This window comes from Loxodonta africana, chromosome 2 (assembly GCF_030014295.1).
Source record: "Loxodonta africana isolate mLoxAfr1 chromosome 2, mLoxAfr1.hap2, whole genome shotgun sequence".
Lineage (NCBI taxonomy): Eukaryota > Metazoa > Chordata > Mammalia > Proboscidea > Elephantidae > Loxodonta > Loxodonta africana.
Window position 1 is genome coordinate 6258314 of NC_087343.1, and position 26784 is coordinate 6285097.

A 26784-nucleotide genomic window follows, 5' to 3' on the forward strand; every position below is an offset into this window, starting at 1 on the left:
AAAGTTTACAAATCAAGTCAGTCTCTCACACAAAAACCCATATACACCTTGCTACACACTCCCAATTACTCTCCCCCTAATGAGACAGCCTGCTCTCTCCCTCCACTCTCTCTTTTTGTGTCCATCTTGCCAGCTTCTAACCCCCTCCACCCTCTCATCTCCCCTCTACGCAGGAGATGCCAACATAGTCTCAAGCGTCCACCTGATCCAAAAAGCTCACTCCTTACCAGCATCCCTTTCCAACCCATTATCCAGTCCAATCCATGTCTGAAGAGTTGGCTTCAGGAATGGTTCCTGTCCTGGGCCAACAGAAGGTCTGGGGGCCATGACCACCGGGGTCCTTCCGGTCTCAGTCAGACCATTAAGTCTGGTCTTATGAGAATTTGGGGTCTGCATCCCAGTGCTCTCCTGCTCCCTCAGGGGTTCTCTGTTGTGTTCCCTGTTAGGGCAGTCATTGGTTGTAGCCAGGTGCCATCTAGTTCTTCTGGTCTCAGGATGATGTAGTCGCTGGTTCATGTGGCCCTTTCTGTCTCTTGGGCTCATAATCACCTTGTGTCCTTGGTGTTCTTCATTCTCCTTTGATCCAGGTAGGTTGAGACCAATTGATGCACCTTAGATGGCTGCTTGCTAGCGTTTAAGACCCCAGACGCCACTCTTCAAAGTGGGATGCAGAATGTTTTCTTAATGGATTTTATTATGCCAATTGACTTAGATGTCCCCTGAAACCTTGGTCCCCAGACCCCTGCCCCTGCTACGCTGGCCTTTGAAGCATTCAGTTTATTCAGGAAACTTCTTTGCTTTTGGTTTAGTCCAATTGTGCTGACCTCCCCTGTATTGTGTGCTGTCTTTCCCTTCACCTAAAGTAGTTCTTATCTACTTAGTGAATGCCTTTCTCCCACCCTTCCTCCCTCCCCCTTCTCGTAACCACAAAAGGATGTTTTCTTCTCAGATTAAACTATTTCTCAAGTTCTTATAATAGTGGTCTTATACAATATTTGTCCTTTTGCAACTGATTAATTACACTCAGCTTAATGCCTTCCAGGTTCCTCCATGTTAAGGAATGTTTCACAGATTCCTCACTGTTCTTTATCGATGCATAGTATTCCATTGTGTGAATATACCATAATTTATCCATTCATCCGTTGATGGGCACCTTGGCTGCTTCCATGTTTTTGCTATTGTAAACCGTGCTGCAATAAACATGGGTGTGTAAAGGCTCTTATTCCTCTAGGATATATTCCAAGGAGTGGGATTGCTGGATCGTATGGTAGTTCTATTTCTAACTTTTTAAGGAAGCGCCAAATCGATTTCCAAAGTGGTTGTACCATTTGACTTTCCCACCAGCAGTGTATAAGTGTTCCAGTCTCTCCACAGCCTCTCTAACATTTGTTATTTTGTGTTTTTCGGATTAATGTCAGCCTTGTCGGAGTGAGATAAAATCTCATTATAGTTTTGATCTACATTTCTCTAATGGCTAATGATCGTGAACATTTCCTCATATATCTGTTAGCTACCTGAATGTCTTCTTCAGTGAAGTGTCTATTCACATCTTTTGCCTATTTTTTATAGGAATTGCATTAAATGTATAGATCACTTTTGGTAGAATAGACATTTTTATAATGTTAAGTCTTCCTATCCATGAGGAAGGTATGTTCTTCCACTTAACGTAATTCTCTTTTGGTTTCTTGCAGACTTGCACTGTAGTTTTCTTTGTGTAAGTCTTTTACACCTCTGGTAAGATTTATTCCTAAGTATTTTGTCTTCTTGGGGGCAACTGTAAATGGCATTGATTTGGTGATTTCCTCTTCGATGTTCTTTTTGTTGGTGTAGAGGAATCCAACAGGATTTTGTACGTTTATCTCGTATCGACTCGACGGCAGTAGGTGGGTTTCCCGGTACTCTGCTGAACTATTAGTTTCAGTAGTTTTCTGGAGGATTCCTTAGGGTTTTATGTGTATAAGATCATGTCATCTGCAAACAGAGATACTTTTACTTCTTTCTTGCCAACATGGATGCCCTTTATTTCTTTATCTAGTCTAATTGCTCTGGCTAGGACTTCCAGCACAATGTTGAATAAAGAGTGGTGATAAAGGGCATCCTTGCCTGGTTCCCAATCTCAGTGGGAATGTTTTCAGGCTCTCTCCACTTAGGGTGATGTTGGCTGTTGGCTTTGTATAAATGCCCTTTATTATGTTGAGGAATTTTCCTTCTATTCCTATTTTGCTGAGAGTTTATATCATGAATGAGTGTTGAACTTTGTCAAATGCCTTTTCTGCATCAATTGATAAAATCATGTGATTCTTGTCTTTTGTTTTATTTATGTGTTGGATTGTATTAATTGTTTTTCTAATGTTGAACCATCCCTGCATACCTGGTATGAATCCCACTTGGTCATGGTAAATTAATTTTGATATGTTGTTGAATTCTCTAGGTTAGAATTTTGTTGAGGATTTTCGCATCTACATTCATGAGGGATATAGGTCTACAATTTTCTTTTCTTGTGGTGTCTTTTCCTGGTTTTGGTATCAGGGATATGGAGGCTTCATAGAATGACTTTGGTAATATTGCATCCTTTTCTATGCTCTGAAATACCTTTAGTAGTAGTGGTGTCCACTCTTCTCTGAAAGTTTGGTAGAACCCTGCAGTGAAGCCGTCTGGACCAGGGCTTTTTTTTGTTCGGAGTTTTTTGATTACCTTTCCAATCTCTTCTTTTGTTATGGGTCTATTTAGTTGTTCTACCTCTGTTTGTGTTAGTTTAGGTAGGTAGTGTGTTTCTAGGAATTCACCCATTTCTTCCAGGTTTTCAAATTTGTTCGAGTATAGCTTTTTATACTAATCTGATGATTCTTTTAATTTCAGTTGGGCATGTTGTAATATCACCCATCTCATTTCTTATTCTGGTTATTGGCTTCCTCTCCTGTTTTTCTTATGTGAGTTTGGCCAGTGGTTTACCAATTTTGTTGAATGTTTCAAAAAAAAAAAAACCCAGCTTTTGGTCTTGGTAATTCTTTCAATTGTTTTTCTGTTTTCTATTTCATTTAGTTCAGCTCTAATTTTTATTATTTGTTTTCTTCTGGTGCCTGTCGGTTTCTTTTGTTGCTTTCTATTTGTTCAAGTTGTAGGGATAATTCTTTGATTTTGGCCCTTTCTTCTTTTTGGATGTGTGCATTTATTGATATAAATTAGCCTCTGAGCACCACTTTTGCTGTGTCCCAAAGGTTCTGATAGGAAGTGTTTTCATTGCATTGGATTCTATGAATTTCTTTATTCCATCCTTAATGTCTTCTATAATCCAGTCTTTTTTGAGCAGGGTATTGTTCAGTTTCCAAGTGTTTGATTTCTTTTCCCTGCTTTTCCTGTTATTGATTTCCATTTTTATGGCCTTATGGTCAGAGAAGATGCTTTGTAATATTTCAATGTTTTGGATTCTGCTAAGGCTTGCTTTATGACCTGATATGTGGTCTATTCTAGAGAATGTTCCATGTGCACTAGAAAAGAAAGTATAGTTGGTTGCTGTTGGGTGGAGTGTTCTGTATACATCTACGAGGTCAAGTTGGTTGATTGTGGCATTTAGATCTTCCGTGTCTTTATTGAGCTTCTTTCTGGATGTCCTGTCCTTCACAGAAAGTGGTGTGTTGAAGTCTCCTACTATTATTGTGGAGCTGCCTATCTCACTTTTCAATGCTGATAGAGTTTGTTTTATGTATCTTGCAGCCCTGTCATGGGGTGCATAAACATTTAATACGGTTATATCTTCTTGGTGTATTGTCCATTTAATCATTATATAGTATCCTTCCTTATCCTTTCTGATGGATTTAACTTTAAAGTGTATTTTGTCAGAAATTAATATTGCTGCTCCTGCTCTTTTTTGATTGCTGTTTGCTTGATATATTTTTTTCCCATCCTTTGAGTTTTAGTCTGTTTGTGTCTCTAAGTCTAAGGTGTGTCTCTTGTAGGCAGCATATAGACCGATCTTGTTTTTTAATCCATTCTGCCACTCTCTGTCTCTTTATTGGTGCATTTAATCCATTGACATTCAGGGTAATTATGGATAGGCATGAATTTAGTGCGATCATTTTGGTGTCTTTTTTTGTGTGTTGACAGTTTCTTTTTCCCACTTGATTTTATGTGCTGAGTAGATTTTCTTTATACATTGTCCTTTCCTCATATTTGTTGTTGTTGATTTTGTTTCTGCTGAGTCTGTATTTTTCCCTCGTATTTTATTTTGATGAGTAGGATAGTTTGTCACCTTTGTGGTTACCTTATTATTTACCCCTATTTTTCTAAATTTAAAACTAACTTCTATTTCTTTGTATTGCCGTATCTTTCTCTCCATATGGAAGGTGTATGATTACATTTCTTAGTTTCTCTTTATTATTTTAATGTCTTCTTTTATATAATAACATCTCCATTACCCTGTGTTGGCCTTTTTTTTTTCTTTTTTTTCTTTTTTTAAATAATCTTGCTTTGTTTTTTTGGATTTCCCTGTCTGGGTTGACTTCTGGTTGCTCTGCCCAGTGTTCTGGTCTTGGATTGACACCTGATGCTATTGATTTTCTAACCAAAGAACTCCCTTTAGTATTTCTTGTAGTTTTGGTTTGTTTTTTTACGAATTCCCTCAACTTGTGTTTCTCTGGAAATGTCTTAATTTCACCTTCATATTTAAGAGACAGTTTTGATGGATATATGATTCTTGGCAAGCAATTTTTTTCCTTCCATTTTTTTAAATAAGTCATCCCATTGCCTCCTTGCCTGCAAGGTTTCTGCCGAGTAAAAAAAAAAAAAAAAAACGAGTAGTCTGAGCTTATTCATATTGGCTCTCCCTTGTAGGTGACTTTTTGTTTATCCCTCACTGCTCTTGTAATTCTCTCTTTATCTTTGGTTTTGGCAAGCTTGATTATAATATACCTTGGTGACTTTCTTTTAAGACCTACCTTATGTGGAGTTCGATGACCATCTTGGATAGATATCTTCTCATCTTTCACAATATTGGGGAAGTTTTCTGCTGACAAATCTTCAACAATTTCCTCCGTATTTTCTGTTATCCCTCCCTGTTCTGGTACTCCAATCACTTGCAGGTTATTTCTCTTGATAGAGTCCCACATGATTCTTAAGGTTTCTTCATTTTTTTAAATTCTTTTATCTGATTTTTCTTCAAATATATTAGTGCCAAGTGATTTATCTTCGAGTTCTGAAATTCTAGCTTCTACTTGCTCAATTTTGTCCTCTGAATTTCTATTCAGTTGTCTAATTCTGTAATTTTATTTTTAAGCTTCTGAATTTCTGATTGCTGTCTGTGTATGGATTTTTCCAGCTTATTAAACTTTTCATTATGTTCCTGAATAATCTTTCTAATTTCTTCAGTTGCTTTATCTGTGTGTTCCTTGGCTTGTTCTGCATATTGCCTCATTTTCTTCCTGATGTCTTGACGGGTTCTGTATATTAAACTTATTGTATTCTGCATCTGGTAATTCCAAGAATGCACTTTCATCTAGAAGATCCCTGGATTCTCTGTTTTGAGAGCCTGTTGAGGTGATCATGGTCTGTTTCTTCATGTGACTTGATATTGAATATTATCTCCAAGCCATCTATAAGTTATTGTATTAGTTTATGCTTGCTTACTGTGTCGTAGCTGCTTGCTTTGTTTTGTTTTGGTATACCCCTATGGGTTGCTTGAGTGAGCTAGCTTGATTATTTCCTCCTTTGGAGCTCTGGTGTCCTGTCTCCAGCTGGCTAGAGCTGTTATCAGGTATATCAGTTTAGGAGTCCATTCAGTTTTCTTGTATGAATTCAGCTCAGGTTTCCAGGTAGCTGATATCAAGTATGTGGTACAGGCTCTGTCCTACATTCTTAGAGGGACAGGGGTGATTGGCATATATACCGGTATCTGATTGCAACAGGGGGTCATGCTCTGAACAAGGCAGGGGGCTGAGAACCGACCCCGAGTGTCTCTGAGGAAAATGCGTCTCTGTTTCCTACAGAGTGCTAGTGGGTGGGTTCTGCAGAGGGACCATGGGCACCCAGAGTTTTTGGTTGTAAGTACTGGGAGGTACTGGTTATCTTTGGGCCCCTGTCGTGGGTGGCTGGGTGACCTGAGTGCAGCTACCAGTCCTTAGGTCCCTGCTGTGGGTAGGTGAGGACCTTGTTTAGTAGGCAAAGCAAAGTCAAATGTCAAACATCCACCTCTCCACTGCACAGTTGAAATGGTTGGAGTTTGCCAACAAGGGCCTATTCTCCCGAAATAGGCCCACATAGGTCCATGCAGAAGGGAAGGGTGCTCAAGGTCCACAGACAGTTTATGCCTGGAGAGGAGCTGCTTCTGTCCTGAGCTCCCCCAGTTAATGGAGCTAGCAAATTATCTTTTCCCCCCAGTTGCAATTTTTTTCCTTCCCTAAGTGCAGGAGGATGGCTCTAGGTGCTCACCAGGGTCTATCTCAGGCCAAGGGATTCAGCCGCTGAAGCCGGCTTGGGGGTGGCGGGGAGGGGGGGCGAGGTAAAATATATGCAAGTTCTTAGCTTTTGCCTAGAGGGCCGTTCTCCTCAAGTTCCAGAGGTGTGATTGGGTTGTGTGGCTGGCTGCTTCTACCTGAGGAAACTGCGGCCAAACGCTAGGACCAGCCCACTGCTGCCACTGTTGCCACCACTCTGGGAATGGTGCCTGAGGGCTCCCTGTGTTTAAGGTCTGGTAACTCCTCTCCACTTCTGAATGGTCTCTTCCTCCTCTTGCCCCTCAGTTCATTGTCTAAGGTTGCCTTTTTTGCTTAGGGCTCCCAGCTTGTCACAAATATACTTGTTTCACTTGTTTTTTTGGGTCTTTGTTGTAAAGAGGGCTCGAGGGAAGCGTCTATTCCACCATCTTGACTCCGCCTATCCTCAAAGTGCAATTAACTTTTGCATATTGACTTTGTGTGTTGCAACCTTGCTAAATTCACTGATTAGTTCAGTAGTTTTTTGTTTTTTGTTTTTTTTTTGGTAAATGTCCTAGTGTTTTCTGTGTACGCAATCATGTCATGTGTGAATAAAGACAGTTCTACTTAAAAAAAAATCTAACCAAATCACTACACAAATAAACAACAGAAACAAGACCCAAAGAGCAGGGAGGGAGTAAATATCCAAAGTTGGTGCAATATATTACTTAAAATGTCTACTTTCTACAAAAAAATTACAAGACTTCCAAAGAAATATGAAAGTGTGACTCATACATGGGCGGGGGGAGAACAAACAACTGCCTGTTAGGAGGCCCAGATGTTGGATTTAACAAAGACTTCAAAGTAACCATTATAAATACGTTAACAAAGAAAACCATTCTTAACAATCTAATGGTAGCTGTGATGAAAATGTCTTGTCAAATACAGAATGTCAATAAAGAAGTAAAATTATAAAAATAAAGAAATGCAAATTTTGAAGTTGAAAAGTACAATAATTCAAATGAAAAATTTATGAGAGGCTAAGAAATCAATTTGAACTACCAGAAGAAAGATTCAGCACACCTTGTTTTTCTGGGAATCCTAAGAATTGAGCTGTTGTCTAGTTTCAGGCAAGCCTTTTCCTGGGCTCTGCCTTAAATTGTGACATGCGCTCAGGTCAAAGTTGAAGGAAATATAGTAACTGTTGTTGTCAGGTATCTTTGAGTTGACTCTGACTCATGGAGACCTTATGAATGAAAAATTGCTGGTCCTGCACCATCTTCATAATTGTTGGTATGTTTGAGTCCATGGCTGTGCCTTCATGTCAATTCATCTCATGGAGGATTTCCCTTGTTTTCACTAACTATCCACTTTCCCAAACTTGATGTTCTTTTCTAAAGAATGATATTTCCTGATGACGTGTCCAAAGTAAGTGAGCCAAAGTCTCTCCATCCTTGCTTCTAAGGAGCGTTCTGGTTGTTAGAAACTATCCTTTTCTCTTTCCCTTGTTCAGAGCAAGCAATGAAGAAAACAGACAACAAAGGTTTAACCTTCCCTGATGCCTGGCAAACAAAATCAGTGAAGAAGGGTTTTTGGTTCTAAGGAAAGCATCAGAGAAATGAGGCCCCGTGTATACTCCCACAGGAAGTCTGAGGAAGGCTGTGGTCTCTTTCCAAGGACCCAGAATTTCAGAAAGAGTGGCCTTGCCTTCCATCTGGACACACTGGGCTTCACTGATTATGTCCTCCCAGAATTCAGGATGACTAGGGCATTTCAAGTGGAAATAAAATAAAATGAAGTACAACACTAAACTGTTTAGAAGCTCACACAGACTTATCACCTGGAAGTTTTCCCAGGTGGTAAAATAGTTATCTTATTACAAATAGAACTCAGAGATCCACCCCAGCAACACTGGCGAAAACCAGTTAGAGCTGTGCACTAAAGCATAACTGTTGTTTAAGGAATCTCATTTTCTTCCTTCATGATGATGGAGGATGTGGCATATAAGCCCATTTGCTTGGCAGAGCAAGATTTTATTTTTATATACTATGTGCAGTGCCGAAATATATAAATACAGCTTTTTGGAGAAGAGTTTTCCGAGCATTGTGCGTGCTGGAACTGGCACGTTTCTCCTCATTTTTCTCGTGAAGAAATGTTTGATTTATCCTTGCAGTTTCACTTGGATCACAGATGCCTTGCTGTTTCATTTACCAGTAGTTCTTTACATTTGTGGCTCCCTCACATCTATGACCTGCAAGTGGGGGTCCATTCATCTAAGTGAGGTACATTTATCTAAAGGGATTTCCTTGGTCTGACTGGATGAACACTGTCTGGCCATGACCTACCACTGAGGGCTATGGAAAGCCTGACAGAACCTGGGACCGTGTGGGACTTTAAGGGATACAATATAAGGGATAAACTTTAAGGGAATGAAATTGTAATGTCAAGGCCATCTGTAACCATTATTGCCCCTTGTATAGTTGCATTGTTGTACAATATTTGTATTGTAGGGAGTCTCTGTGTGTCATGAATGGTTAAATTCTTGAAAGGTTGGCAGTTAAAATCCATCCAGAAGTGCCTTGGAAGAAAGGCCTGGCAATCTACTTCTGAAAAATCAATGATTGAAAACCCTGTGGAGCACAGTTCTACCATGACACACGTGGAGTCGCCATGAGTCAGAATTGACTTGAAGGCAACTGTTTCTTTTAGTGGTTTTATAGTTGTATTGTTTCAAGTTCATATAACATCTTTCTTATTGCCAAATGGGAAATGAGATTTTCTATTGTACTCCCTAGTTTTCACATTGGATTTTCATCTAGGCTAATCCTAGATTAAGGAGCTCTGGTTACACAATGGTTAAGTGCTTGGCTGTTAACCAAAAAGTTGGTGTTTTGAGACTGCTAGTTGCTCTGCAGGAGAAAAGATGTAGTGATCTGCTTCTTTAGAGAATTCAGCCTAGGAAACCCTATGGGGCAATTCTACTCTGTCCTATAGGGTCACTATAAGTCAGAATTGACTCAATGACACACAACAACAATACTAGATTAATCATTACAAATAGTACAGAGAAAAATACACATAGTGCTCCAAATAGTATTCACGGTAATACATGCAATGTGTTTATAATACAATTTTAATTTATTCCAAAAATAAAGCATTTCAAATTTTCTCCCAAGAGTGGCATCATGAGTCCTCGACAAAAGCTCTTTTTATTAGAGAGACACCTGGACAAGGGCCTGGTGATGCATTTGGTGGAACAGAGGGACTTGTTTCCGTACCAAAGTGTAAAGTCACATTCAGAGTTCAATGAACGCAAGAACATGTCAGAGGATGACCTGAGGAAACCTCTCTGATTGGAATATTTCCAGTCATCACTCTCTTTACAGTGCAGGTAGGCCAAATATTTGAAGAATTAGAGGTTTCACATTTGGTGAATTTTCATGGGATGGTACAAAAATTTCCCACATAGAAATACCTTCACCCCCTTCCCACCATGAATTTATCCACAATAGTCCACCACTAGACATTTATTTCTTTGAGAGTACTGCCTTTAATGACTAGCCTAAAGTATAATTTCTTCAACTCTGCTCTTTTGCAATAGGACAACTGTCAAGAACGTAGGTTCTATGGAGAGAGTGGGGGGGGGGAGGGAGAAACATGCTCCTTCCTCCAATTGACTGTCAGAATGCTGATAGACAACTTCATATACCCCCAGCAGGAGACTGGAAGGCTTATCTCCAGGGAAGTTTTCTAATGCAACTGACAGTTGAAGTGTCCTTCACTCAGTGCTCCCGCAATGAAGCTCCCACTCTACAAGCCCTTGCCCATCAAGAGTTCCAGGCTCATTTACATACCTCATTCTTGAAAATGAACAGATAGCTGCTGGTCAAGATATATAAGGAAATCACCTATCATGAAACATAGAGAGCAGAATAAACAAACAGAAAAAAGAAAAAGAAACTTGGAAAAAACAGAAACAATGCAGAAAGGAGGAAAGAAGAAACTTATGACAAAACTGATTATAATTAATGGCCTCAGAGGGAGAAAAAGTTGCAAACAGGAATCAAGCATAATATGGTATAAACCAGGAACATCCAGAGAGCAAAATCAATGTATTGGATATTAAAAATATGGTAGGAATAAAGAGAAAATTCAATTCTCTGGCTGGAAAATAAAGGTGAGCAAATTGCCTAGGAAGTAGAAAAAAAAAATGACTAGCATCTGACAGAGATTCTGGATTTTATTTGTTCAATCTATGTGGTGTCATTTAGCATGGTCCTCTGCATTTCTACAAACTGACAAATGAACCTGTTCCTATAGATTGAATTTGATCAAATTCAGCTTTGATTTTTTTTTTTCTTTCACAAGACCAGTTCCAAGGTGACTTTATTTTATTTACTAAGAAGTTACGTAATGTCTAGTGGTCTTTCATTTTGTGATGTGAGCAGCTATTGGTGACCAGTGACTTGATCTATTCATCTTTTAACCAAAAAAACAAAAACAAAAAACAAACAACATTGTTGTCTCATAGCAACCCAATAGGACAAAGTAGACTTGCCCCATAGGGTTTCTAAGGCTGCAAATCTTTATGGAAACAGACTGCCACATCTTTCGCCCACTGAGCGGTTGGTGGGTTTGCACTGCCAACATCAGGCACTTAACCACTGGGCCACCAGGACTCCTATTCATTCATCTTGAACTAAAAAAATCCAGAATCTCGGAAACTCTGTAGGATGGACATCCTCATTTCTTCAATAAATAAATTGAAAAAAAAAGAAAGAAACAAATGGAGAACTATAAATTAAAGTAGACTTAAGGGACATTTCTACCTCCTTTCTCTCTATTCAGGGTCTTGCCTCCCTCTGAATTCCCTATGGAAATGAAGGCCTCTGGCAGATGCTTTCAATCTCTGGTCTCAAACCTCCAAACCTTCCAGTCTGGCACACATTGCCTTTCCTCCCATGAATGCCAGGCCATCCCTGATGGTTTTGAATCCCAGCCTTGGGCATCTTCTCAAGAATCTAATGTTACTATCTGTCTGTCCTGTATTCTTGTCTCTTTCTTCATTTCTCCTCCCTTCCACCTCCCAGGAGCGCAGACATGAAGTGATAAGGCCCTCCTCCCTTCTCCTTTTCTTTTTAATGCATTTCTTCCTCCTTTTCCATCTCCACACAAGTTCTCTTTTCACTCAGATATTGCTGTGCTTACACTTTCTAACAACAAGATCTCTGGAAACACTCAGGCTGATCTCCTTTTGAACAGAATGTCAGTAAGCTGCCTGTCTGTGTTTTTATCTAGTGATTTTGAAGTAACTGGAAATGAGAATGGAGAAATAAAGGCTCAGATGAAGTAGGAGTAGAGGTACATGGTTCTCTCTCCTTTCCCTTTCTCTCTCTCTCATCCACTCTCCCTCTCTTCTTCTCTTTCAAAAAAAAAAAAATATCTGCCATGCACACAAATAACAGGACATTTGTTATTTTGTTGTAAACAGGTGTCATTAAGCCAAGTAGTAATGGAATATCGAATTGTCAGTAGCAACAAAGGCCTTAGTCCAGGGAAAACTACTACTGAAAATATCTTTACCTAACTGTTGACTGACCCCAGGTAATGCAGGAACAGCATCCCTTAGGAATATAAAATCTCCTAAGTCCTGTAGTCATAACTAAAGAATGAGTGAATAAAATTCCATTTTGAAAGAAAAATACATATTTCTTTTTACAAGGAAAAGTATCAAAAATAATCCAAGACTATTATGCTTCCTGTCTAGCATTAAACCACCACAGGCACAAGGAAAATGAAACCTCCAGGGGACAGAATTCAAAATCACTTTTTTAATATAACATGAATTTAAATCGATAATTGTGTTTCTTGGGAATGTTTTTCGGAATACTCAATTCAACTAAACACAAGTGGATATATGAATTGGCAGTGTTTACTAGTGGGGGCACTGGAATGAAAGGTGAGTTCTTCCAATGGTCTAAAAGTCAAGTCTTTAATGATGGGATGATATGAGGAAGCAGGGAAAGGATTCCAAGACCAGTCAGGCAACGGGAGATTCTGGAGACTAGCAATGGCAGGAAGCTATCATAATTTTGGAGTCTCTGGATGGTGCAAACTGTTAACATGCTCAGCTGCTAACTGAAAGGCTGGAGGTCCAGGTCTACCCAGAGGTACCTTGAGAGAAAGACTTGGAGGCCTACTTCCAAAAAAATCAGCCTTTGAAAACCCTGTGGAGCACAGTTCTACTCTGACACAATCAGGGTCACCATGAGTTGGAATGGATTCAATGGAAGCTGTTTTATTATTATTATTATTACTAATTTAGAGATGTTCCTGGAGTCTCATATGATCCTGATCCTGGAGGACAGATCACCTGCAGAAGTTTCATCTCCTGCCTGAGGCAGAACCCCAAAAGATGGAAGTAGGAGATAAGAAACATTGTCTCCCTCCTCCCTACCTTCGCTTCACTTCCTGTGGGGAGAGTCCTACCAGAAACCAAAGGGCAAAGATTCCAAGTGATATTTCTTTGCAAGGATGAGCCCCTGAGGCAAAAGTAGGGCTGAGAAGGACAGAAAAGCAACTTGAGGAATGGACTGGGGCGGGGGCTGGGGGGGAGGGTAGTAGAGAAAAGCCTGCATCCAGAGCTATTGCTTTTTTATTTATTAGTCTTTTTGATTATAGTTATTTTAAGACTCTGACATTGGATTGTGATACATCTGTCTTCCTTCACTGACCTGTTATTGTTCTTATTTGAGCCTAAAACTAGGCTGGAAAATGCTGACTGTTGCCAGTGTTTTAGAATCAGTGTCCAAGCACAACAGTCTTCTGGTTAAATGTCTGAATTGTCATTCACTGTCGAATTATGGTGTTGGCAAGAAATACTGAATGTATGGTAGGCTGCCAGAAGAACAAACAAATCTGTCTTGAAAAAAGTACAGTCAGAATGCTCCTTAGAAGGAAGGATGGTAAGAATTCTTACATACTTCAGACATATTATCAGGAGGGATCAGTCCTTGAAGAAGGACATCATACTTGGTAAAGTAGAGGGTCAGTGAAAAAGAAGACTTTCATTGAGATGGACTGACCCAGTTGTTGCAACAATGGGCTCAAACATAGCGAGGATTGTGAAGCTGGCACAGGACCAGCCAATATTTCATTCTGTTCAACATAGGGTCACTATGAGTCAGGTCTGACTCAACAGCACTTAACAACAACAACAGTGGGTAGGAAATTGAAGTCAGACTACCTTGATGTAATATGAGTAGGCTTCAAAGCAAAATATATCAATTGTCCTGGTTTATCTTCAGTTAAGTAATTGATTTTAGATACGACTCTCTAAGTTTCTTAAAGGGTTCAGTTGCTAACCAAAAGGTTGTCAGATCGAAGCCACCAGCTGCACCACGGGCAGTCTCCTTCTGTAAAGATTTACAGCCTTGAAAACCCTATGGGGCCACTAAGAGTCAGAACTGACTTTATATCTACAGCAGTGGGTTTAGTTTTTTTTTTTAAGTTTTCTCTAAGATTCAGGTCTTCAAATATGGTATACTGTATCTGTCAAGTGTATGCCCTTTGAACCCCATGTATTATATATGTGTAATGTAAAAAAACCCACTATGAACCCTAATTTTAAAAAAGTTGTAAATGATAAACTTAGATGATGGATTCAGAGATGGATGAACAAGAGACTTTCTCTTGTCAGAGAGATGCAGAGTACTTTTGTTGTTGCTGTTGTTATGTACCGTTGAGTCAACTGCAATTCATAGAGACCCTATGGGGCAGAGTAGAACTGCCCAAATGGTTTCCTAGGCTGTAATCTTTATGGGAGCAGATCACCAGTTTTTTTCTTCTGCAAAGTCACTGACGGTTTTCAACGCCAACCTTTCAGTTAGCATCTTAGTGCTTAACCTTTGCACACTTAGGGCTCCTTAGAGTACTTTCAGGCCCAGGTAATACCAAGGTTTATGAACAAGCATTCAAAATGTATAAACTCCTTAATTCCTAAACACAGAACCCATTGCGCTTCAGTATAAATGGGAACAGACATGCATGACCCATAAGAAATGTACTCATGATCTATATCCGCATCATAACCTTATCCTTGTTGGCCTATTTTACAGTTAAAAAGAGAATAATTCCATTGGTATGAGTGTGGGTTAAAAGAATGTGGTGTGGAATCTCGTTGAAGTACCTCATCTCACTCCAAACCCTGACCTCTAACACAAGAAATGTTAGGGTAACCCCGGGTTATCATTCAGCTGCTTTCCCCCTTCTCACTTTTCCAGTTGAGTGTGAAATTGGGTGGCCTCATATCAGACCCAGGAGAAATGAAATGTAGTTGTGCTTTGACTCAGAAAATGCATAATAAAAATATGCTTATCTTTAAAGGATATTTAAGTGCCAAGTAATTGAACATTGGATGTTGAGTAAAACACATGATATATACTGAGGAAAATTATTTCTTCCAAAAATCATGCATTATTTTAAGGACAGCTACTATCTCTAATGAAAAACCTGGTGGCGTAGTGGTTAAGTGCTACCGCTGCTAACCAAAAGGTCAACAGTTTGAATCTACCAGATGCTCCTTGGAAATTCTATGAGGCAGTTCTACTCTGTCCTCATAGATCAGGCAAAAGACAATGAGGACCACTCTTAGCACTTCTCTTCCACATTGTACCAGAGATCCTATCCATTCCAAATAAGCAAGAAGAATACTTAAACAGCATTGCGAGAGAAAAAAGAAGTAAAAACAAACAAACAAGCAAAACTCTATGGTCAAATGAAGTAGCCCTGGTAGTGCAGTGGTTAAACACTTGGCTGCTAAGCACCAGGTAGGAGGTTTGAACCCCCCAGTGGCTCTGCAAGAGAAAAGCCCTGACAATCTGCTCCCATAAAGATTACAGCTTGGGAAACCTTCTGGGCAGTTCCACTCTGTCACATGGGGTGGCTATGAGTTAGAATTCACTCAATGGCACACAACTACAACATAGTCAGATGCATTATTGTTTATGTGGAAACAGCCGAAGATTCTAAAAATAACTGTAAGAACCAACAACTAAAATTAACAAAGTCATGGGATACAGGATTAATATGTGAAAATTAACTTTCTTTTTATACACTGTAGTTGTTTTTAAGTGCTGTGATCATTGAGGTTGTGTGTCAGCTTGGCTGGACTATGATTCTCAGTGGTTTGGCAGTATTGATGTAGTTTGGCAGTCATATAATAATGTTGAATAATATTATTCAAATTTACATGCCAACCGCTAAGGCCAAAGATGAAGAAATTGAAGATTTTTATCAGCTTCTGCAGTCTGAAATTGATAGAACACGCAATCAGGATGCAGTAATAATTATTCATGATTGGAATGAGAAAGTTGGAAACAAAGAAGAAGGATTGGTAGTTGGAAAATATGGCCTCAGTGATAGAAATGATGCTAGAGATCGCATGATAGAATTTTGCAAGACCAACTTCTTCACTGCAAATACCTTTTTCACTAACATAAATGGTGACCACACACATGGACCTCACCAGGTGGAATACACAGGAATCAAATCGACTACATCTGTGGAAAGAGACAATGGAAAAGCTCAATATCATCAGTCAGAACAAGGCAAGGGGCCAACTGTGGAACAGACCATCAATTGCTCATATGCAAGTTCAAGATGAAACTGAAGAAAATCAGAGCAAGTCCACAAGAGCCAAAATATGACCTTGAGTATATACCACCTGAATTTAGAGACCATGTCAAGAATAGATTTGACATATTTATCACTGATGACTGAAGATCAGGTGAGTTGGGGAACCACATCAAGGACATACATAAAGAAAGCAAGAGGTCATTAAAAAGACAGGAAAGAAAAAACCAAAATGGATGTCAGAAGAGACTCTGAAACTTGCTATTCAACATTGAGCAGCTAAAGCAAAAGGAAGAAATGATGAAGTAAAAGAACTGAAAAGAAGATTTCAAAGGCTGGCTTGAAAAGACGAAGTAAAGTATTATAATGACATGTGCAAAGACCCAGAGATAGAAAACCAAAAGGGAAGAACACACTCAGCATGTCTCAGGCTGAAAGAACTGAAGAAAAAAATTCAAGCCTTGAGTTGCAAGAGTGAAGGATTCTATGAGGAAAATATTAAATGATGCAGGAAGCATCCAAAGAAGATGGAAGGAATACACAGAGTCATTATACCAAAAAGAATTGGTCGATGTTCAACCATTTCAAGAGGTAGCAGACGATCAGGAACCGACGGTACTGAAGGAAGAAATCCAAGCTGCTCTGAAGGCATTGGCAACAAACAAGCCTCCAGGAATTGGTGGAATATCAATTGAGATGTTTCAACAAACAGATGCAACACTGGAAGTGCTCACTCATTTATACCAAAAAATTTAGAAGAGAGCTACCTGGCCAAATGACTGGAAGAGATCCATACTTATGCCTAGTCCCAAGAAAGGTGATGCAACCCAGTTTGGAAATTATCAAACAATATCATTCACATCACATGCAAGTAATATTTTACTGAAGGTCATTCAAAAGCAGTTGCAGCAGTATATCGACAGGAAGCTGCCAGAAATTCAGGCTGAATCAGAAGAGGACGTGGAACCAGGGAAATCACTACTGATGTCAGATGGATCCTGGCTGAAATCAGAGAATACCAGGAGGATGTTTACCTGTGTTTTATTGACTATGCAAAGGCATTCGACTGTGTGGATCATAACAAATTATGGATAACATTGTGAAGAATGGGAATTCCAGAACACTTAACTATGCTCATGAGGAACCTTTACATAGATCAAGAAGCAGTTGTCTGGACAGAACAAGGGGATACTGATTGGTTTAAAGTCAGGAAAGGTGTGCATCAGGGTTGTATTCTTTCACCATACCTATTTAATCTTTATGCCGAACAAATATGAAGAAGAACGGGGCATCAGGTTTGGAGGAAGACTCATTAACAACCTGCGTTATGCAGACGACACAACCTTGCTTGCTGAAAGTGAAGGGGACTTGAAGCACTTACTGATGAAGATCAAAGACCACAGTCTTCGGGATGGATTGCACCTCAACATAAAGAAAACAAAAATCCTCACAACTGGACCAATGAGCAACATCATGATAAACAGGGAAAAGTTTGAAGTTGAGAAGGATTTTATTTTACTTGGATTCACAATCAGCACCCATGGCAGCAGCAGTCAAGAAATTAAAAGACCCATTGTATTAGGCAAGTCTGCTGCAAAAGACCTCTTTAAAGTGTTGAAGAGCAAAGATGTTACCTTGAAGACTAAGGTGCACCTGAACCAACCCATGGTATTTTCATTTGTCTTATATGCATGTGAAAGCTGAGCAATAAATAAGGAGGGCAGAAGAAGAATTGATGCCTTTGAATTGTGGTGTTGGTGAAGAATATTGAATATACCATGTACTGTCAAAAGAATGAACAAATCTGCCTTGGAAGAAGTAGAGCCAGAATGCTTCTTGGAAGCAAAAATGGTTAAGACTACCTCTCACATTCTTTGGACCTGTTGTCAGGAGGGATCAGTCCCTGGAGAAGGACATCATGGTAGGTAAAGTAGAGGGTCAGCAAGAAAGAGGAAAATCCTCAATGAGATGGACTGACACAGTGGGCGCAACAATGCCCTCAAGCATACCAACAATTTTGAGGATGACACAGAGCCAAGCTGTTTAGTTCTGTTGTAGTTGGGGTCACCGTGAGTCAGAACAAACTCGACGGTACCTAACAACAACAACAACATAGTAGTAAAAAAGAGATGTGAAATATTGGTAGGTTAGGCTTGGTTGGTAACAGTAGAGTTGATAAAACGGGGTCATATTTGGTGTATGTTTGAAGGTAGTACCAACAAGCTTTCCTGATGAATTTGATATAGGGTATCAGGAGTTAAAGATATCCCCTACGTATTTGCTTGAACTGCTCAACAAATGGACTTATCATTTACTAATATGTGAAACTAAATCACAAGAAGAAAAACTAAGAGTTTTATTCTGGACGTTTTAAATTTAACATTCTCATTAGACACCCAAATGATATCAAGATTTATGAGTCTGGAGCTCAGGATACTTATTGCTAACCCCTACATTCCAACTCATAGCCACCCTGTAGGACAGAGTAGAGCTGTCCCCATAGAGTTTCCAAGGATCGGCTGGTGGATTTGAACTGCTGACCTTTTGGTTAGCAGCCAAGCTTTTAACTACTGTGCCACTGAACCTCAGGATAGAACATACATATTCTGGAGTTCTCAATTTATTTGTAGTATTTGAATAGTAGGATTAGCCAAGGTGGGCCCTAAGAATCAGCATGAATCTAATCCCCAAAATGTGGAGATTGATCCAGTTCTCACATTCCCACTTCTTCGTCCTGGTAACCAATTGCCTCTGCGGCACTCTATCTTTCTCTCTGACTCTAGCCACCTGGAGCTAGCTAAAAGCTCACCAGTTAAAAAGACATTGTCCTTCAGACTGCCAAATAGGCAGATGTCAATCAAATTTGGTGAGTCCACACGAAACCCCAACCTTCTGACCTGCTGGCCACAAATTCAGGGCTAGTTTCCCACTACCCCTTCAGAATGCCACCTGCAAGTCTGAGAGTTCACAGGACACCCTTCCTTTCTGACCTGCTGGCTACACTGCCCTTTGGGGTTCCATAATTTTCTGAACGACTCACAGAATTCATGATGAGTATATCATACTTGGAGCCCTGGAGGCATAGTGGTTAAGAGCCTGGCTGTTAATTAAAGGTCGATGTTCAAATCCACCAGCCGCTCCCTGAAAACCCTATGTGGGCAATTCTATTCTGTCCTTATAGGGTTGCTATGGGTCAGAGTTGACTTGATGGCCACAGGTTTGGTTTTTTTGGTTTGGTTTATACCATACTTTGTTGTTGTTAGGTGCCGTTGAGTCTGTTCTGACTCACAGCAACCCTATGCACAACAGAATGAAACACTGCTTGGTCCTGTGCCATCCTCACAATTGCTGCCATACTTAAGCCTATCATTGCAGCCAGTGCGACAATCCATCTTGTTGACGATGGCCCTTTTTGGATGACCCCCTACTTTACTAAGCATGATGTAGTTGTGCAGGGACTGATCTCTCCTGATAACATGTCCAAAGTATGTGAAACGAAGTCTTGCCATCCTTGCTTCTAAGGAGCATTCTGGTTGTACTTCCTCCAAGACAGATTTTTCCTTCTTTTGGCATGATATTCAACATTCTTCACCAACACCACAGTTCAAAGGCATCAACTCTTCTTCAGTCGTCCTTATTTATTGTCCAGCTTTCACATGCATATGAGGTGATTGAAAACACCATGGCTAGGGTCAAGTGCACCTTAGTACCGTACTTACAACTAGAGATTTATTATAACAAAAATGGATACAAATGAACAGATGCATGGTGAGAAGTCTGGGAGTGTTCCCAACATGAAGCCTCCATGTCCCAAGGGACATGCTACACTCCTGACAGCAAATGTTCTCGTCAACCAGGAAACTCTATGAACCTCTGTGCTCAGGGCTTTTACCCACAAGTCCTACGTGATACGCTAGACCATGCATCCTGAGGTTGCTGATGTTGGCCTCCCAGTTAAGCCTTTTCTGGTCTGGCCAGCCTCCACTCACCAGCACAAATCCTTAGGTGTGGCCAGGAAGTCCTAGACCAAGACACCTCAATTACTCCAAAGGCTCCAGAGCCAAGGACAAAGGCCACCTCATTTGGGATAAAATTAGGCTCTTTACCCCACACGAGGTCACCTAAAGACAGAGAATATAGAAAGAAGAGAGTAAGTCTACCAAAAGAGCCCTAAAGGATCCCAACATTTAGAAGCAGGAAAAAGGGGAACAAGAAAGTAAAACGGTCTCAAAAGGAGCGTCTAATGAGATGAGAAGAAAACAATGAGAGCTTCATTTCTCTAAAAATGGAGTACGGCATGTGTATAAAAAAGGGGTTTTTGGAATGCAGTTCTGAGTCATACAACTTATATCAAGTAAGTCCAAAATATCAGTCCAGCACATTATCCCCTAAAATAGATCTGCATATATGTGCGTGCATGCATGCACCCACATACACATTCATACATGTATTCACAGGCTTGTGATGATGAACACGCATATGCCTATTTCTCTACCTACAATAATGTAGACATGACAATCTGTTATTCCTGGCAGTCTGTTCTAAAAGTAACCAGTCTGTTTAGCTTTTCTGGATGATCAATTTGACATGTCAATTACTTGTAAAAAAAACAAGAAAACCAACCTCTGCTGTCAAGTTCATCCTGACTCATAGCCACCACATAGGTTTCCAAGGCTGTAAATCTGTATGGAAGCAGACTGCCACATCTTTCTCTTGCAGAGCTTCTGGTGGTTTCGAACCACTAACCTTTCCATTAGCAGTCAAGTGCTTTAACCACTGCAACACCAGGGGTCCTCTTGTAAAAATTCAACCAAATGTATTACCGTTGAATAACCTAACAAAGTCTTTCATCCTATGTTTTACTAAGATTCCAGGAAACAACTGTTCAATTCACAATTACATAAAATGAGGGGGAAAAAAGTATATGGGCAACTTTCCCACTGAATAATTTGAAATAAGCCTTAAATTTCTAAGATACTGCACTGTTGGATGGTATATTAGTTATACATTTTTGCATAACAAATTGCTCCAAAACTTAAAAAGAAACTTATTATCTCATACTTTCTATGGTTCAGGAATCCAGCTGCCAGTCTCTGAGTCAAGGTCTCTCAAAAATCTGCAGCCAGGGCTTGAGTAGGGGAGTGTCTTCCTAGCTCTCTTTCATGGCTGCTGACTGGCCTCAGGTCCTCATGGGCTCTTGGCCACAGACATAGTTCCTTGTGCTTGGTCTTCTCTACAGGACAGATCACAACATGGAAGCTGGCTTCCCTCAGAGCAAGCCAGTGATGAGGGAGGGCCCCCAAGATGGAAGCTGGTGAATGTTGAGTCTTATCTCAGAAGTGGTCTCTCATTGCTTCTGTCTATTCTATTTATTAGAACCAAGTTGGTAAGTCCAGCCCACGCTCAAGGAAATGGAGTTACACCAGGAAGTGGATATCAGGAGGGGAGGTCATTGGGGAACATTGAAGAGACTGGCCCCAACAGATATCCCAGTGAAGTGCACTTATTGACACAGTGTTAAAAGATCCTTGGGTGGTGCAAATGGTTTGTTCTGGACTACTATCCTAAAGGTTAGTGGTTCAAATCCACCTAATGGTGCCATGGAAGAAAAGCCTAGTGATCTGCCTTCATAAAGATTACAGCCAAGAAGACCCTGTGGAGCAGTTCTACTCTGTAACACATGGGGTTGCCGTAAGCTGGAATCAACTTGAGGGCAATGAGTTTATTTGACAAGGAATCTGAAAATAATTTGAGTTATTCTGTAACCATTTTTGAGCTTCCATGCTACACATGTCTGGAAATTGGCAGACAATTGGGAAACAATTATGTTATGTTCCCTACCACAGTGATCTTTCCCTACATCTCATCTTACTGAAACACGTTTCAACTGAGCAGCAGCCTCATATCAGGGAACGATAGCTTGGCAGTGTAGGTTATTTTAATGAACACTTTAAACTAAGTCTTCACCATCTGTTCTGTCTCCTAATTACAAGCCTATACTCATTTGCAGTTGCATCATTAAAAGTGAGATTCTGGCAAAGTGTTCTAAACGCATGCTGAGCTTGGACTCCCAATTTTATACCAATTTTCTCAGTTGTGACATCCCCAAGTCCAAGGTGTCTCATTTGAGGTGAAGAATGAAAAAAAGAAAACAACCATATATAGAATTCAGAAATGTATGGGATTTATGTCTTGATTTCTCTCTCTCTCTCTCTGCAATTCTCTTATTGCAAGGAGGAATTCTCTTTAAGAAGGATTTTACATTTCAAATTCCCCGAATGTCTTTGGTAATTTTAACTTGCTTTAGGGATAAATGGAGGATTTAAGTGGAAGCCCTTTAAACAGGAATTAAATCATTTTCACAATTGAGACCTACAGATCTCTCTTGTGAAAATGATGAGGCATTTTACAGAGTTCAATTCTTCAAATACTGCTTTACTTCTTTGCTTTCCCCTCTCTACAGAATCATTCATCAAGATCAACTTTAAGCCAGCTCAAGAGATACATAGCTTTTAAATTAATCTGCTTATATTCAAAGGTAGTAGCCAGCTTTTTATCCCAAAGGGAAGTACAATTTAGAAAGGGTGGATGGCAAGATTTGGAAAGACCACCAATTTTCCAAAATAGGTTAAGTCAATAGTCATTGACGGTCCTCTAAAAAGTTGTTGTTGTTTACCAAGGAGTTCATTCCAACTCATAGCAACCCTATATGACACAGTAGAGCTGCCTCCTAGGATTTCCAAGCCTGTAATCTTTATATGGTTTTAATCTTTATAGGAACAGGTTGACAGGTCTTTGCTCCTACAGAGCTGCTGGGTGGGTTTGAACTGCCGATCTTTCAGTTAGCAGCTGAAGGCTTAACCGTTGCACCACTAGGACTCTCTTCTAAAAAGTAGCAACCTGCAAAACAGCAGCCTCTTGCCCCCAACACTGAAAAGAGCTTCTTGGGCAGCTCTTCTCCCTTCACCAGACACGGGGAAGAGTGAGTAAGCCTGTGGCAATCCAGTAGGGGTGTCAATGATGAGGACTGCCTGCCAGTGCAGGAGGTCTCTAGGAGAAATTGAATTGTGTGGTAGTGCCTTAGAGACCTGTCACACTCTTTAAATGTGCTTTGTTAAATTAGCAGATATTCCAGCTACTAGACAAGTGGACAGGCCAGCAGGTAGGCATGGTACTGCTGAGTCTGGTTACAGGGGCATTTGATTCCAGGTTGTACTCTTGAGTCCCACCAGCCTTCCAGACCATGGATGTGATAAGAGCCCCAGGTCTGCCAGCCTTGCACCAAACCCCAAAGCAGGGACAAGAAGTGACGACAAATCTGGGAGACCATGGGGAGACAGGAGGCATCAAGTTTTGGTGTGAGCACGAGGCTGTAATTGGATCTGCGTTTCCCCATGGCGTGATGTCACAAATTCCCTGAACACGTTCCTGATATTTGCCTGAGGGTGGCCTGTGTCCCTGTCACAGAAGACCATGTCCTGGCTTTCTCAGCCCTGGCACTTGGCCTGACAGTACCTATAACAGAATGGTGTTCCATGAACCACAACCTACTTTTTCTGATAATGTCCTTAGGATGAGCTCCTACACAATTTTAAAGGTCTCTCTATTCTATTAAAAATCACCTCATATAATGTGAAAGCAGGACAATGAATAAGGCAGGCCAAAGAAGAATTGATGCCTTTGAATTATGGTGTTGGTGAAAAATATAGAATATTCCATGGATTTCAAAAAAGAACGAAGAAATCTGCGCTAGAAGAAATACAGCCAGAGTGCTCCTTGGGAGCAAGAATGGCAAGACTTTGTCTCATATACTTTGAGCATGTTGTCAGGAAGGACCAGTCCCTGGAGAAGGACGTCATGCTTTGCAGAGTAGAGGGCCAGCAAAAAAGAGGAAGACCCTCAATAAGATGGATTGACACAGTGGCTGCAATAACGGGCTTAAACATAACAACAGTTGTGAGGATGGTGCAGGATGAGGCAGTGTTTCGTTTTGTTGTACATAGGGTCACTGTGAGTTAGAACTAACTCGACAGCACCTAATAACAACATGTGTTTTCAGTAAAGGAGGGCATGCTGAATCATTGAGTGTGTCTGAATTTTTGGTTAGGTAAGATGGTTTTTGTTTTATGCCTTATTCCACAAATCATAACTTCGGCACCCAGAAGCACATATGAGGTCTCCTTGTGAACACAAATTCTATGCCCAGAGTACCCCCAGAGTCCAGAGGTACAAATATGTACAAAATAAAAATTTTTTAAAATTCATAATTTTCCTACCAAAAATTCAATGATTCAGCACTACTTCGTACAATACCCTGTAAAAACAGTCATTTTAGGCACATGTCTATTTTTCTTTTCCAAACTATTACATAAGGTGTTGCCTTCCAGCAGCCCTTACTGTCAGGGGGACAGTAGCTTCCCAATGAACCCTAGAAGTACAACATTCAGTGGTAGCTATATATATACATATACTGGGTCTTGAAAGGGTAAACTTGAAGGCAGAGATTGGTCCCTGGTCCTAACCCTGTTATGTTCACAAAGAGAACACTCCCAGGTATGTCCTCTTACCCCATCTGCCATCATGGAATACTGACCGTGGAATTCTCCTCTCACTTTAGTTCATAAAGCCCCTGGGACCCCTGTTATAGGGCCTTGAGACATACAACTGGCCAGTGTCTGGCTCAGCCTAGATCACAGTAGCTCAGCAAGAGGAACATAGGTTCCCCAGCCATACCAAACTGGGGCACCAATGGCCCCATAGTCACTCATTCTTGAAGCTCTTGCATCTCCTGATAATGTACTAGCAAAACATACCCTACTCCTTCCCAGGAGTCCCCAAGGACACTCACCTTGCATCCACCATGCAATCTGACCAGCTCTTCAGTGGCAGCTGTTTGTAACCACCCAAGCTCCTGTTGTCCTTAGCCTGAGAGTCAGGCTTCTCCACCCCTACATAGACACAGCTGGCCCTGAGACTGAGGCTCCCACCATGCGTGCTGAGGCCTTCAGATTGATGACATGACTTTCTGCATCTAGATGGAAGAACTAGGGTATACATCTGCCCTCTCGTGAGGAAACGGCAAGCTTACCACCTCATCACCCGTTCTTGGGAAAATGGCTCTGTCCTTTTTTATCTGTAGTCCTACCTCTACATGCCACCTCTAAATGGGAAGGCGGTGAAGCTGGGGCCAAGTACAGGTCAGTATGGTGGATACCAACTATACCCAGAATCACTCCTCCCTTCAGTGAGCCTGATACTTTCTCACAGTCTGGAGGGTTGGAGTCCTCTTTGTTCGGTGAATTGCTTTCCATGGCCCCGCAATTCTTCACACAAAAGTGGCCTTCCAGGCAGCACTTGGATGGGCATCCCCAGCACCCGCTAGGGCCATGAGCAGATGCCTGCTGCCCAGGGGCAAAGAGCCACTTCTAAAGCGCCGGGGACACTGTCCGGGCCCTGGCTGTCTCATAACTCTCTGTAAGTCATGCAGGATGACAGAGCTTTCCTCACATATGCATGAATCATTGCGTTGTGGGAGTCTTCCATTTTTATTCAGGCACACTACCTCCCAAACAAACGTTTTCTCTTTTTAAAATAGCAAGATCTACAAAAACCATATACTTTAGAGAGGAGAGTAAATGTTGAGATGCAAAACAAAAGATTACAATGAGTCATTTAAGCTTTAAATGGCAGGAGAAAAGAGCCCTTAGTTTCTTTGTTGTACGTGGACTGCCTTCTTCTTAGCAATAAATCGTTCACTCAGTTAAAGATAAACACTGCATTACAACCCCATGTGAGGACAAAGTAGAAAATGCTACCAGTGGCCTGCAGCATAAAAGATACTGCTGCAATGCAATTTGTCATTTCAGTTCTCTAAGTGTCAGAAATAAATGTAAACATTGACAAGCTTTAAAACTTACTCGCAAGACATATTAAGATATTATTATTATTTTTTAATTAGGCCAACTCTACTGAGCCAAAAAGACATGGTTTGAGATGTATTTGGGGAGACTTTGAAGCTTCTATCCTTTGGTCGTGTGTGAATTGCAAAGTCATTATTTCCAATTGGAAGTGGTAAGAGGGATGGCAGAGAAGTTAAAAAAAATGTTGGCACTGTTGACAGTGGTAGAAATAATAGGCGCCTCCCTTCCGTGTACGTGGAAGACAGCCTGGGAATCCTTCAGAATGGCAAAAACCTGCGGGAAGGAAGAAGATGATATTTAGGTCACAAATGTAAAATAGAAGGTAGCACCATTTTCTCTATCAGGAACGCAATGAAATATTTTTTCTTACATCTCGACAGAAGAATTAGGATACATTGCTGAAAGCCAGAGAAATTCACAAAGATATATAAATTGGCATCTAATTTCAACCACTCTTTCCAAAATGGAGAAAAGGGATGCATCATTTTAGGAGAACAAGGAACTGAGGCCATTTATCTTTGAGGTTGTTTTGATTTCCTCCAGGGATATAAAGCACACTGCACATTGATATCTTTAAGTGTTCTTTTTGAGTGTTGAATATTAAAATAGGGAACGTGAGTTGAAGCTGCAGTGGTGGCTGAGACATTCTCGGAGACAATAGTGCTGCCGGGAAGGACACAAATGCCGCAGCAGGGAGAGGAAGCAGAGGACCTATGCATGACTGCTCTATTTGTGTTTTTCTTAGCAAGGCAATTGTATACTTGATTCACCACTTCCCCCTTTATTCTTGCCACATGGCAGCAATCATATCTTACACTTGTTTT